We start from the raw sequence: 15,375 nt of genomic DNA on the forward strand, positions 1-15,375 counted from the left end.
CCACATCAGCGTATTAGCGCTTTAGTTATTGTCCCTTAATAAGTCAGTTAAATTTTATTAATTGTGATTTTATTTCATTTCGGTATAATAATGTCATCTGAGTGGGAATCTGCTTGGTAATGTCTTATGGAGATTAGCCACACCTCCTCATTTGACTTCTTTTTTGTGATTAAGCGGATTAGAACCATGGCCAAGGCTCTACCCACATAGCTTAGTTCGCCCCATGCAAACTGTGGTTGATTCTTCTCATTTTTCATTGTCAACCCAACCACAATAAAAAGCATAGTTGTAATACATATTTAATTTCATAAACAGATTCTGGTGTACACTTTTAAGTTTCTAGCTGGCTATAGCCAATTAACGAATACAGTATGTAATTTAATTTGAATCACTAAAAAAGAGGTAGGAGGCGATCAGATACGCGAACGAATACACTGTGCAATAATTTTAGGGTTATGAAATCTAACGGGGAAGCGACCAACACAGGTCGATAGTACTGGAGTATGGTAACAAAACTTTAATATCGTTTTGAAAAGTTAGGTCGCTTTTAAAAGCTATAGCCGCTAAAACTTGAACTGTGTCAGTTATCAATTCGTCGTAACAATTTTTAAGTATTTACCGCATAACTTTGGACTACGTTAAGCGATTTACTTATATAATTCTCGAAACACGTAAACTGAATTTTGGCTCATAGATTACGGCCCTGTATACCGTTTTTCTAGATAAGGTCATTTACGCAAGATATTTTCATTTTAAATTTGTATTAGGGCTATTCGCGATTCGGTGCATAAGAGCTGACAAATTTATGCAATTGCAGAAATATGCCATGGATTGTGAGCGACCTTTATTAAACTGTCATGGCAAAGCTTTTGCAAAACAATTTTTGTGCATCAGCTTTGGTTTTGTTTATGAATGCAATGCATAGCATTTTTATGCTATGGATTTTCGGTATTGCAAATTTGCCAAGCCATGACAAATGCAAATACGTGTATTTTGTTTGTGTATTGCAAATAATTTGCAATACAAATTTGCAATGCAATGATGCTAGGCCATTTGCACCAGATCGCGAATCGTCCTATTGTGAATGAAAAATGGCAAACTTTAACAGCGGGAAAAAATTAAATAAAAATCAAATGAAAATGCATAATAATCTATTTTTTAGGAAATATGACTAGGAAGAAATGATACTCAAACGCTAAGTTTGAACTGTTAATGAAATGAAATATATGTATATTTCTGTGGAAATTATTACGCATTTTCATTTGACGACTTACACCGTTATTTATCGATCAATATTTTTCGTTGGTAGCTTGATGTTTTTGTAAAAGAACGGGCTTTAATAGTTGATTTCCACCAAGCCTTAACTGCAGTTTATACCTATTGGGAAAAAGTATATTACAACTAGAGGGGGGTAATTCCACCTATTAAACAAAAGGAAAAAAGCAAAATTTAAGAAATAAACCTTGCCGATCACCCCATGTTGGAATTCTTGGAACTTATCTGAACTCTTAACTGCAGTTAGGCCTTTGGTAGAAATAGGCTATAACACAGATCTGAAAAATTTATTTTTTTTCCCCCTCTTAAAGTTTGCATATTTTGTATTCACAATGCAAGGTTAGGTCAGGTTAGGTAAGGTGGCAGACCCGTGTAACCGAAGCTCACTTAGACAATGTAAGATTGTCCTTTGTGATACCACAATTTGGAACGTGTGAATTTGAATTTGAATTTGTTCCAAATTCACAATACAAACTTAAAATGAAAATGTCTTGCGAAAATGACCGTAATCCAAAACCCAAAATTTAGTTATTCTCTTTACAGTGTAATTTTTATAAAGAAAGAAAACGTTGCGATCTGGCCAACATCGAAATTATAAATTATTGTAAGTAATTTTTAAAACACACATCTTTTATAACGGTTTCAATATCCAGTTTGTCCGAAAGCTATCAGGTAGCTCACAATCTCCCTAAATTCTTTTAAAAATACAAGAATTTGAGATATACAAATTTTCTATATTAAGGCAACAATATGAGCATTCAACAGGAACTTCGTAAATTTTGGCCCTACCTAGGAAAATGTTTACTTTTTTCAAAGATTTTTTTTTTATTACAAAAGAGAAACACTTTAATGTTTTACTTCAGAATTAACCGATGTTTTGAAAGGTGTATTTTACATATTTAAATAGTATTTATATACATTAGAACAATAAAGTGTATGCAGAGTTTTTTGCAATACAAACGTTTTTTTTTTGCCAAATCTATATTTCAGTTTTGTAGCCAATTGAATCTTAGTATAACGAAGCGAAATTTTTAAGATGCTGGAGCTTGCTCATGTTTTCATGCAACGTATGTAAGTAGTATTCCCGAATTTTTTTTTATGTGGAAGAAAAGTGCAAGAAAAAAATTGCCAAAGTCAACGGTAATCCTAGTTTCTTTAAACTTGCACTTGGTCATACTAAAATCTACTGGGCTACAAAACTGCATACCTAAGTTTTTTCTATAGAGGGCTGCGCTTTAACATTTCAGATTTTTTAGGGCACACCGCAGATCAATAAATATCAATTGAGGAGAAATCTAATGTCGGTTCTAGAATTTTTTGGATCGATTCACGGACTGATTCGAAACTAAAAAAATTGTAGCTAGGCTAGAGTCATGATTCAATAATACAAGGTTCGATAAACTGACAGTTGTCTCTCTCGCACCGCTCCCTTAGCAGTGGACCCGCGTTGCTTCTTTGCACATTTACATGGAAACAGTGTAGCTTTGGTGTGAAATAGAAGTATGAGCGTTTGTGCAATATGTTTATTTGTATATGCATATGAAGCATATTTAACTGATGAAAACATAAACTGTTTTTAAATTGGATGTTTACATCAATGTCATAGTAGTCTTATTTTAATTTATTTAATTAGTTTTTATACAGCTGAATAGCACATAAATTACGTACTTCACATAGATACATCAATATTACGTTCAACATTCCGTTTAAAATGCCAGATTTCCTGCAAATACATTAGAATTTACAAAAGGAATTTCACTACTAATTGCCTACTTTGCGTACTGTTCTACTACCATTTTCGCACCAAGTGATTTCATTCCTCCCCTTTTCTCCGTCCTTCGTAAATGCAACCTTTTGTAAGGGAGTGTCAAACCGCAGCTGTCAATAATTATCTAACCTTGTATTATTGAATCATGGGCTAGAGTAATCGATCTTCGATTTAATTTATTTAAAAACGGCATCTCTGGATTTCGATACTGATATGTTCACCTTTAACAATGCATACATAACACAAATCGCTCATTTATCAAGTATCCGCATTAGAGCAAAAACGAGTTTGTATTTTGTTGTTGAGTTTATACTCTTAAATGTCAAAATGGTCAACAAAGTCTGTCAATCCAGAGTAAAATGTAAACTAAAAAACTACCACTTCGAATGAAAAAAATCAAAATTGCAACCTGTTCAATGTGGTAACTCAAAAATCGATATTGTTCAGTAACGCGTCAAAAGTTAAGGTTTCAAAACAGAGGTGCATATTCCCTACCCACACGGAAACTATACAAGATTTTAGTTTTGCATCATTAGCTCAAAAATTAGTAGATGAATGGTACGTAATTGTAATAATACTTTTTTGCAACAAAACTTGCGCGCTAAGTTTTCAGAGTTTCTAAAAGTTTATTAATTTTAATTTCAAGAAGAAAGTCTAAAATAATACCTGCAATTGTAAATTTTTCCTTTGAATACTTTCTTTCATGCATCCATTAGAAAGAAATTTTTCGAATTATCTGTATGCATTTCTCAAACAGTGTTAAACACGAATTTATCAAACTATTTTCGTTAAACTATTTACTTCCTCGAATTCACTTCTCACTGAATTATTCACATATTAAATTACATACAAATTTTGATAAGTTGATTTGTTTTTAAATTTGTGTAACTATTTTTTCTAATTGCACATTTCTTATACATACATATGTAGATATATATGTACATATGTATATTTTTAGTTTCAATCACATGTGAAACACGTTATATTTTAATATAATTTTATATTTTCACTTTCGCGGCACAAGTGTCGGATTTCCGTTCTAAGCAGCAATCTTGTCAGCGATATTTTAATTTATGTGACATAAATGTTTTACCGTTAACTAGTCGTTGCACATCCGCTCAGCAATACAAATGAAAAATAACTAAGTAATGCACTACAATAACATTAAAGCTATGAACCATGATTGCTACAGTTTCCGTTGGGACGAAATGGATTCCACAAGCGATTAAAGATAAGAGCGCCGAATGGCATCTGCGCTGTTAAGGTATTGTCCTTGAGTGAAGTGCCCGAGTAGGTATGCAATTATCACCATATTTTGAAATTTAGCCTGGTGGTGAATTTTGATTGAGGCACATTTGAGCGTTTAGTTAAATAACTCAAACTATTTTGCTATCCACTTACTGAGCCGTCTATCGCTGCAATTGAGTCGGACTCATATTTAAACTCAAATGCTTTCATGTGCTATTACTTCCAAGTAATAAACAAATATGTGTTTAATTTATTGTAACATAAGCAGGCCGTAAATTAAACTGACTTAGCCTAAAAGCACATTACATCTTTCAATGCATTTCATTTTGTTTTATGGCAAAAAAGTCCATAGCCTAGTATCAGCCACCACGGGTTGAGCGATGGAGAGAATTGGTCTAAATTTTAGTGAAAAATATTATTTAATATTAACTTTCCTACGTACTTGTGCAATAAGAAATTCAAGCGCGATTGAAATGTATTAATCGCGGTCGCTACCTGTTGGTATGTGGATGCTGTAAACAACGTGGAATACGGGGCTAAACATACATGATTTCCACTACACGTGGACTCCTACGCCTATGTACAATATTGTCTCTTGATATTAAGCGCATGCGCATTTTTATTCCTTCTCCGGCAATTTTTATGAATGAAATAATACTTAACCTGTATTGTGTTGTGCAGTTATTATACAATTTACAGCTATTAGGCAACTCACTATTATCTTCCAATTGCCCCACCTTGCGTCCCACAGTGGTTCGGATCGCAAATCTAGCTGGACGAAACTATTTAAACAAATACTCGTTGATGGATCTTTACACCACTTCTTACCTAAGGGATTTTTGGGTCGCTGATTACGAATCTGAAGTCACTTATCAAAAATCGGTAGATTTCTATGAAACTGGGTATCTAGGGGTTTTCTGGGTCGCTGATTACATATCTAAAGTCATTTACCAAAAATTCAAAATGGCGGATCCAATATGGCGGACGAAAATAAAAAAAATCGGTAGATTTCTATGAAACTGGGTATCTGGGGGTTTTCTGGGTCGCTGATTACATATATAAAGTAATTTAAAAAAATTCAAAATGGCGGATCCAATATGGCGGACGGAAATTAAAGAAAAAACGGTAGATTTCTATGTAACTGGGTATCTGGGGGTTTTCTGGGTTGCTGATTACAAATCTAAAGTCATTTAATTATTTACTTTATTTACTTCGGAACGAGCATTTTCATCAGATATTTCTTTCAATTTACTAATCACATAATCACGGACTCCTTGTTGTCTTTTAGAAGTTTCAGCAACACTTCTCCAAGTGTCAAACAACTCACTTCTTAAGATTTTATTTACCATGACTAAAATTTAAGATCACAGCAAGAAACACAAATAAATTTCAGAAAACATTTTATAACAGCGCTTAAAGATTTGTATGCTGTTGTATAATTTTTTAATTTCAGAAAGCAGAAAATTCGCGAGTTACTATTTTTTTTCAACTCTTACATAACCAAAATTTTTATAACTCCAAGTATTTTTCTGTTTTAACACTCAACCTCTGTCTGTGAGTGCAATTAGCAATCTTTTAAGTTAAATTTCAGCTTTTAAAATAGAGTTCTCAAATAGGCGGCGTTGACTTACCTTTTTTTGTTTGTTTTCATATGTTAATGCTTTAATAATTGCAATTTCTATTTGAATGTATTGTCAGGAATGTATTCCAAGTACCATTAAGTATTTTAAAAACAAAAAAAATTTGACTTTCGTCCAGCTGGATCTGCTATCCGAACCACTGTGCGTCCTTCTTTTAAATGTTTTGGTAGTAGTACTAAATGCTACAAGTCTGATCTAAATATATTACAGCGACCCTCCGTTCTATGTGATATACAGCACAGTAGGTACTGTATTTGAAAACACTGTCCTGATAATTTTATTCTTCAAATGGAAACATACCTGAATTTTTACATATGTACATTAGACTGTACCACATAAAACGACTACTTTTTTCATTCGGTCCCATATGGAAATTTCATTGTCTGACAAAAAAATAAATCGTTGTGGCAAAATCTCAGCCCCGTATCATAATTTTTATTAAGCGCTCGCAAAAATAAGAACTTTTAATGGAACACATTTTCTTCCGCTACTTTTTTTATTACTTTACGAAACTTTAATATAACAATTTAGTTTTAGTATAATAAGTGCAAGTTTGAAGTTGAGTTGCCACATGGGTTTTTCATTTGTTATAGATATTTAATCGTTTAATAGAAACTACAGCGGAAACAAATTTTTTTAATTAAAATTTTATATTTTACCGAGCGCTAACTGAAAAATTAAGAAATAGGGCTGAAAGTTGCCCAAATAATTTTTTTGCGACAGACAACGAAATTTCCATATGTGAAAATTCTCAATTATGAGTTTTAAATGGTTTATCAACTATATAAACTCTACCATTGCCAAATAACCGATGAGGGTTCATATCTCTCTTACCGAGTTTTAGAATAGCCGTCATCGATTCGCCACTTATCGCTCGATATGTTTGAGTTCCGGTCGCTTAAAGAAGAATTTTGTATGTGAAAGCAACAACAAAGGTAGCTAGCACGGATAGACGATAGCGAGTTTGGTTGTACCTCATTGAGTTCGTTCGTTTCGCCACTCGTTAACTGTTGGCGAATCGATGACGGCTAATATAATAGGTACATACATACTTACATATGTATGCATTTAAAAATCATTTTCTTAGTCTAATAAAAACTTAAGAACGAAAGGACCGATTTGGATGGTTTCTTTTTTTGTTTGGTTCATCTCAGATAAGGGTTGGCATTTGAAAAGCCCCCAAACAAATATTTATATTTAGGTGACTTATTTCCAAGGTTCTCTTTTTAGGATTACCATTAGTTGCCTTCTGATCCAATGATCTGAACTAAATGAAATTAGTATGGAACCACCCTTGAGGTTCCATCTTCCTGATAAAAAATGAATTTTTAAAAACGGTTCCCGCGGTCCAAAGCTATCCGGTAACATACACAAAAAATATTCCGACGAATTCATAACTTCCTCCCTTTTGTGAAGTATTTAGGTGAAAAACAAATGTAAGTGAATATATAAATACCCTGCAGGGAGTGACGTGTGATTATACCTAACTCTAGTCTGTTTATGCGACTGCTAGTGCTAACTATTAACTGTATATTTTGTTCGAAAAAAGCTTAGTGGGCCGATGGCCGCAAAAAAGTCAGACCTGAATACCTCTGCATTACATGTCAACTAACTTTCTACAAATCAACTTTTCACTCTACACACAGTTAGCGATATGAAAGCCCACACTACACTATAACTTAGTCCTCCAAAAATTATTAACATGATTACTTTTTTCAGAAATATACTATTGTTACCCTGCAGAAATGCTGTTGAACAGTGTTGTAATACAGATAACTTTTATTAATTATTTAATTTGTATGAAATAAATTATAAAATAATTGTTTTTGATCTCAATCACTTTCTCTTTGCACAAAATAAATATTTATGTATAGCAAATAAAATACGTACATAAAAATTCTGTAGACTTTTTAAAAAACCGCTTATTGAGGTTTGCACTATTTATTTCATGTATTTTGGGAGGCCATCCAAGAAAACCATGTTTTAAAACTTAAGGCTTTTCTTAAAAAGATTAAGTACCATTCGTCTAAAATCAAAAATGATAGTCACATAAGCTATTTTGAATAAAATTCATAGACGTGTGATAGCGTTTTTTTACAAATAATTCTATTATAGGTACAAATATCGATAAAAGTAGTTATCCATACTTTTGGCCCGTACTTAGTAGGTATCGATACTTTCTTTTGATGCTACTTCCCACTCTAAGTACAGTACAGGTAGGTATCGAGGTTTGATGCTCTCAATTATTTTATTGTTACAATAATAATAATTTAACGTACGAAACCTTCATTCAATTCCATAATTAACAAGTAAGAAAGTCTAAGTTCGGGCGGAGCCGAATATTAAATACCCGGCGCACGTATTAAGTATGTTTTTCACCTTACCGAAAGCTACCGCTACATGGTAAGCCGGGGCGTATCAAATTAATAAATTAGAGTCCTTAGATTTCGAAATTTTGAAGTTTCAAGCAGTTCTGAAATTTACCGTTATATGAAAAGCGGCCTCAATTTTAGTCCGCTTTCAATAATTTTGCTTTTATGTGGCAAGCACAATAACCACACCGAGTTTGGTACAAATTGGTAGAACGGCTACCGAGATACATATATGTGACCATAAGTGGGCGGTGCCACGCCCATTTTCCAAAATTTTATCACAAACGTATTTCTTGGTTAAGAATTGTTGCAAGCGTCAATTTTGAATAAATTAGCTTTAATATTTACTGATTTATCGAAGATTCCGTATTTCTCTAAACTATCCTTATATGGACTGTGGGCGTGGTTATTGTCCGATTCAAAATTTTCGGCCGTTTGGTATGCTGTACCAAGCCCAACAACTGGGCCAAATTTGGATGAAATCGCTGCAGCGCTTGCCAAGATATACACATGTAACCATAAGTGGGCGCCCATTTTCTGAAAATTTATAATATTCTTATTTTTCGTCCAAAAATTATTGTAAATATCAATTTTGAGTGAATAATCTCCAGTAGTTACTAAAATATCGCAATTTTCTTATTTCTGATAATTACCGTTATATGGGAAGTGGGCGTGGTTATTGTCCGATTTTAAAAAGTTTCGGCCGTTAGGTATGTTGTGCGAAGGCCAACAACTGTGCCAAGTTTGGAAGAAATTGGTGCAGCGGTTACCAAGATATACACATGTAACCATAAGTGGGCGTGGCTACGCCCATTTTCCGAAAATTTATAATATTCTTATTTGTCGTCCAAAAATTATTGTAAATATCACTTTTGAGTGAATAATCTCCAGTAGCTACTAAAATATCGCAGTTTTCGTATTTCTGAAAATTACCGTTATATGGGAAGTGGGCGTGGTTATAGTCCGATTTCGCCCATTTTCAATAGCAACTTACCTTGGATAAATGGAAACCTACATACCAAATTTCGTTGAGATATCTCAATTTTTGCTCGAGTTATCGTGTACACGGACGGACAGATAGACGGACGGACAGACAGACATGGCTTAATCGATTTCTCTTTTCATTCTGATCATTTATGTATACATTTGTCTATATCTATCTCGATTCGTTTTGGCTGTTACAAACAACCGTTATGTGAACAAAATTAATATACCCTTGTGCACAAGTGCGCTCGGGTATAAAAATTAAATTTAAAATCTTTTTGAAAAGGCGCACAGCTGGAGCTTAAGTCAATTGCAAGCACACGCACTGCAGGCTAATAAAAGCGCGTGCAATTTGCCCTAAGCAAACAACCGCGAATGTGTGAACAAAAGCAAAAGCCGCCAACAGCATGAAATAGTTGGAAAACACAGCGGGTTATTAAAATATTGAAAACAAACAGTTTCCTGTTTTTTTTTTACAGTATTCCATTCGATTACTTATGTACATCGTAAATGTAGCAAACACATACATTAGACCGTATCACGGAATATGGGCCGAAAAAAGTTCGATTTGTTCTAGGATTTTATTAATTTATTCAATCAGTACGCTACTGTCCTGGTTTTTCAAAATTCGTACTGATTTGTACTTGTAATTGTGAGCATACAGCTTGATACTCGGTAACTCGGTGTTCGGTAATTTTTCCCCATATATTTTGTTTGTGGAATATTATTTTACCCAAACAAAATACTTTAGAGAGGTTCCATGGAAAATTGAAAAAATTGGGGAATTTCTTTATAAAACTTACATACATTCGTAAAAATCTTGAATCAACCAAAATATAACAAATTAAAGCTTTAAATGCATTTTTATTACCTTTTTACGTTATGAAATCAAGTTCTAAGTACATTTTTTGCGTGAGTTTAAACTAGGTTATGTTGAAAGTCGAAAGCTATGTTGATGTTTAAATTGTGTTTCGGGTTTGTTACATAATGTTAGAACTTCATTACAAATGTTTACCACAATTTAGTTTCCACATACATAGTTAGATACGAATAATTCAACAGTGAAGCATGTTCCACCCGTGAGTGCCACGGATGGGACAGTTTCCAGAGGTAGGTTTAGAGGGCTGATAAGCTTTATTTGCTTTATTTGAGGTGGACGCAGGGGTGGAGGGGGAGCGCGACCTCGCCCATTACTTATGTATATACCCTTGTGGTCAGCTGATTAAGTTATGTGACATTTTGACCAGTTTTGTTTTTTTCTTTTGTTTATTTAATGTTTATAGGTTTTTTTTATTGTATAAGTCTAGCACATTACATAACCAGAACCACATAAATCCACATTTCAAACTTTGTACGAAAATTATAAAAATTCAACAAACTTTAACAATTACACCCAAAAATTTATAACCTTTTGTTCAGAATTTTTAGAAAAATTCTAGGTATGCAGTTTTATAGCCCATTAAATTTGTGTAGGTAAAAGTAAAGTTTTCAAGACGCTAGGAAATCGTGTTAATTTTTAATATTTTTTTTGGCTGATGGTACTGGGCATTTTTTTCTATATAAAAGGCACTATCCTAAGATAAAACCTTAGCGAATTGAACTCCTACTTGGTTTCTTATATTTTTTAATAACTAATCTTTAATATGGACCACACTAATGCTTCTTTTCATATAAGAATTCGTACGTTCCCACCCGTGACAAACGTTGTCCCACCCGTGACGGAGGAATGTCGGATTTTTTATAATAAAGCCATAATTTACGTTGCAGGTTTTGCTTTTTTTGTATTCGTGGTTCTTTGTTTTATTAGGAGCGTTCCTTATCTCCCATAAATAGTCAGAAAAAGTCCGAAGTAGTCAGATTTAGTCCAAAAAGCGTTCCTTAACTCGGAAATGACAGCAAAAATGAGAGAGCAACAGTCAGTGAGAGTGACTCTCATCAGTCCGAAGTAGTCAGATTTAGTCAGAAGAATTTTTTCTGGCAAAATCCTGAAAAGTGTCAAACTCAACTGAATTTAACGGAAATTAAAGAATACGCTAAAAGTGAGAATAATCTAAGAAGTAAAAGAAATGAATTGAGATTGGAAGGAGGCAAAAAATAATTGATATAGCAAGTGTTTATTGTGCTTGTGCTTGTGTGAATGTGTTTTGTACATACATTTCTGTTCTTATTTGACGTTAGTTTTGTTGTTGCCATTCTTTGGACTAAAAATTTGGTTTTTTGCGTTCCTTTACTTTTCCTGTTATTCTCTTTTAGTGAGCGCATTTTGCTTACGCTCTGGCATTTTGAACCTTTCCAAATTTTAGTCCAAAAAGATAAGGAATGAACCTATTATAAGACATCAAGTTCCCACAGAAAAGTGAAATGAATTCGCAGAGTTTCGTAAAATATATTTGCTCCAAAAGGCAGGTTCTTTTTTTTGTCCCACCCGTGACAGAATAAATAACTCAGATTTTTTCCATATAAAAGTAAGCTGGAATTTTACCGTATTTTGTAATAATAATAATAATAGATTGGCGCTTACACATATGTTAGTGTTTGGCCGAGCTTCTCCTCCAACTTGTGGCGTGCGCCTTGATATTGTCACACAAAGCGTAATAACTCATATAATAGTCAATTGGGTGTAACTTTATCCAAACGTAGAATTATTGAGAACCTTATACTTAAAATTTAAAGAAGAAAGAAAATTTTTTCTGCACAAATGTCTCACCCGCGACGGTGGAATCGCCCTTTAGGATTCATTTAAAGTTATTACATAACGTTCGAACTTGCTTGAACTGTACTGTAAAAAGTAGGTAATTATAGTTGGCATGGTTCAGATAATGTTTGATATGCGCAAGAAATTAATACAACAACAAGTAATTTTTAGGAAAAAAAACCCAACTTCAACTCTCATATAAAAAAAAAATATATATATACTAGCTTATACCCGCGGGTTTCACCCCGCGCTTTTATATAAATATGTAATATAATTTAATGATGTTAGATTTTATGTCTGTGCCCATTTCGTTATAGCTCGTTATTTTTTAAGCGAGTTAAGGTATTTAGGCCGTTTAAAACTATGAAATTATAAAATCTCGTCTGCGCGCTAGGCATACGAAAGATATCAATCCCTCTAAGTTTACCTTAAAATGGTTCCAGGTAATATTTCCAACTCAAATTTAGTAACCTAGCCTTGATAAAATACCACTTCTCATTACTGTAGCAAATGCCTCAAGAGAGCTTTAGATTATAAGGCCGAACCCGGCTCTCCCTTTTCCATTAAATGAAATTTTTTCTATCAGTACGGAACTTATAAAATAAATCTAAATAACAAATTTAAAATACTTCCAAAGATTTCCTATCCTTCCAGAGATATGTATTAAGAAATTTTTAGTATGTATGGGAGGCGACATGCGTCCGTTTTAATAGCTCACATTTTTTCCATGAGCAACTGAAACACTTCCAGGGATATGTGGCAAGAAAAAGTCAATTTGTACAGAAAGTGCCACGCCCCTTTTTCTTATAACCCTAATCTTCTTTCATGAGTTTAGAATTGATTTTACATACCCCAGTACCAAGTCCAGTACTCTACCATGAACACCTCTAGAGATATTCCGTATAAAAGTAAATTTTTACGGGAGGTACCATGCCGCCTTTTCGAATAACGCAAATTTTTCTCCATGAGTATGGAATTAATTTTGTATACACATCTCGGTGCCAAGTTCCTGTCCTCTGCAATAAACACCTCCAGAGATATGCAGCATAGAAAAATCAATTTGCATGGGAGTTGCCACACCACCTTTTCCAATAACTCTCATTTTTCTCCATGAGTATGGTATTAGTTACACATACATACATACATATGTATTTCCATACCAAGCTTGAGTGCTTTACCCCAAACATTTGAAGAGATATACATTATGAAACTTTCAGTCATTATGGGAGGTGCTACGCCTCTTTTCCAAAAACGTCCATTATTCTCCGTGAATATGAACATGATTTCACACAGTGTTGGCAAGCTGTTAATCTGATTAACGATTAAAAATTAACGATTAAAATGTTAATCGCGTTTGACGATTAAAATTAATTAGTCGTTATCAACTGCACGATTAATGATAACATTTTTTGAATCGTTAATCGCTGGCTGCGATTACGTTTAAATAATTTAAAACATTAATCGTTAATCCAATTAAAAATAAAATCTGATTAATTTGTCTAGTTTGTCCGAGTTTGAAACCAAACACCAGTTATAGTAATTATTTTGTGTTTTACGTTTATAAAAAGCACATAATTTAAAAAAATTATAATTATTGTTATTAGTAATACATAAACTGGGAACTTTTACAAACCTAGTTTGTAAAACGTTTGTTGGTATATATCTTAATGAAAATGCACACCAAATTGCTTAGATGGATGAGAAAACCCGACTTAGCCATACCGGATTAACTTGCTTTGTGTGCACAGGGAAATTCCAGCATAACTTAATTAATCACCAAACCTACTTGATCAAATTAAGAGTTAATGATTAAAAATTAATTTTTTAATCGCGGTCACGATTAACTGTTTAGCCAGATTAAAATTAATCATGATTAACTGTAATCAGATTGAATTTAATCGAATTAACTAACTGATTAAAACATCAATCGATTAATGCCATCACTGATTTCACATAGATATCACTATACCAAGTTTCAGTTCTCTCCCACAAATACTTCCAGAGATATGTATGTAATATGAGAATTCCAATTTGTATAAGAGGGGCCTTGAGTTATCGGACTTACTTTCAGTCTAAGACCATCCTTCCGAAATCCGTAGTAAGTGTACTCAATTTCGTTCTGATCGGAAAAACGGTTCGGTTCCAGGTCATAAACCATCTTTGAGCAAAATTTCATTTTCAAACAGGTGGCAATTCTTAAGAAGGTAGCCTAATTTCCAGTCTAGGTCATAAGCTATCTGTGTGCAAAGTTTCATGCAAATCAGTTCAGTCATTTATGCGTATTAATTTAATTAAACTTTCCTAATACGTGATAACTCTTAAAATAGTAGCCTATTTTCCAACATAGGTCATAAGCTATCTCTGTGCGAAATGCCATGCAAATCTGTTCAGTCGTTTCCGCGTATTAATTTAATTCAAACTTTTTTAACAGGTGGCAACTCTCCCAAAAAATTAGCCTATTTTCCACTGTAGGTCATAAGCTATCTGCTTGCAAAATTTCATGCAAATCCGTTCAGACTTTTCCGCTTCATAATTTAATTAAACTTTTTTAGCAGGTGGTAACTCTTAAAAAAAGTAGCCTATTTTTCAACCTAGCTCATAAGCTATCTGTGTGAAAACTTCCATGCAAATCAGTTCACTCATTTCCGCGTATTAATTAAATTAAACATTTCTAACAGGTGGCAACTCTTAAAAAAATTAGCCTACTTTCTAACCTAGGTCATAATCTATCTGTGTGCAAAATTTCATGCAAATCCGTTTAGTCGTTTCCGCGTATTAATTTAATTAAACTTCTTTAACAGGTGGCAACTCTTCCAAAAAATTAGCCTATTTTCTACTGTAGGTCATAAGCTATCTTCTTGCAAAATTTCATGCAAATCCATTGAGTCGTTTCCACGTATTAATTGTATGAAACTTTTTTAACAGGTGGCAACTCTTAAGAAAAGTAGCCTATTTTCCACTGTAGGTCATAAGCTATCTGTGTGCAAATTTTCATGCAAATCCATTCAGTCGTTCCCGCATATTAAATAAATTAAACTTTTTTAACATAAAAAATAGCCTATTAACCAATCTGGCCCATAAGCTATCTGCGTACAAAACTTCATGCAAATCCGTTCAGTCGTTTTCGCGTGATGATTTCCCAAACATCCAAACATACAAACTTTCACATTTATAATATTAGTAAGATAAGATTAGTAAGATATATCACATGATCCACTGATCAGATCCTAACCAGATTAGTATGGGACCAACTCTGAGACACTACCGAATTATCGAAATCGGTTGACGTGGTCCACAGTTACATATCTACATACATAAAAAAAAACAAGTAATTTTTAGCACAAAAAAACCGACTTCAACTCTCATATACAAAAAATATATATATATATATAT

The sequence above is a fragment of the Rhagoletis pomonella genome, unplaced genomic scaffold, assembly GCF_013731165.1.
Source record: "Rhagoletis pomonella isolate Grant_MI unplaced genomic scaffold, Rhpom_1.0 Rhpom_scaffold_00002, whole genome shotgun sequence".
In the NCBI taxonomy this organism is placed as follows: domain Eukaryota; kingdom Metazoa; phylum Arthropoda; class Insecta; order Diptera; family Tephritidae; genus Rhagoletis; species Rhagoletis pomonella.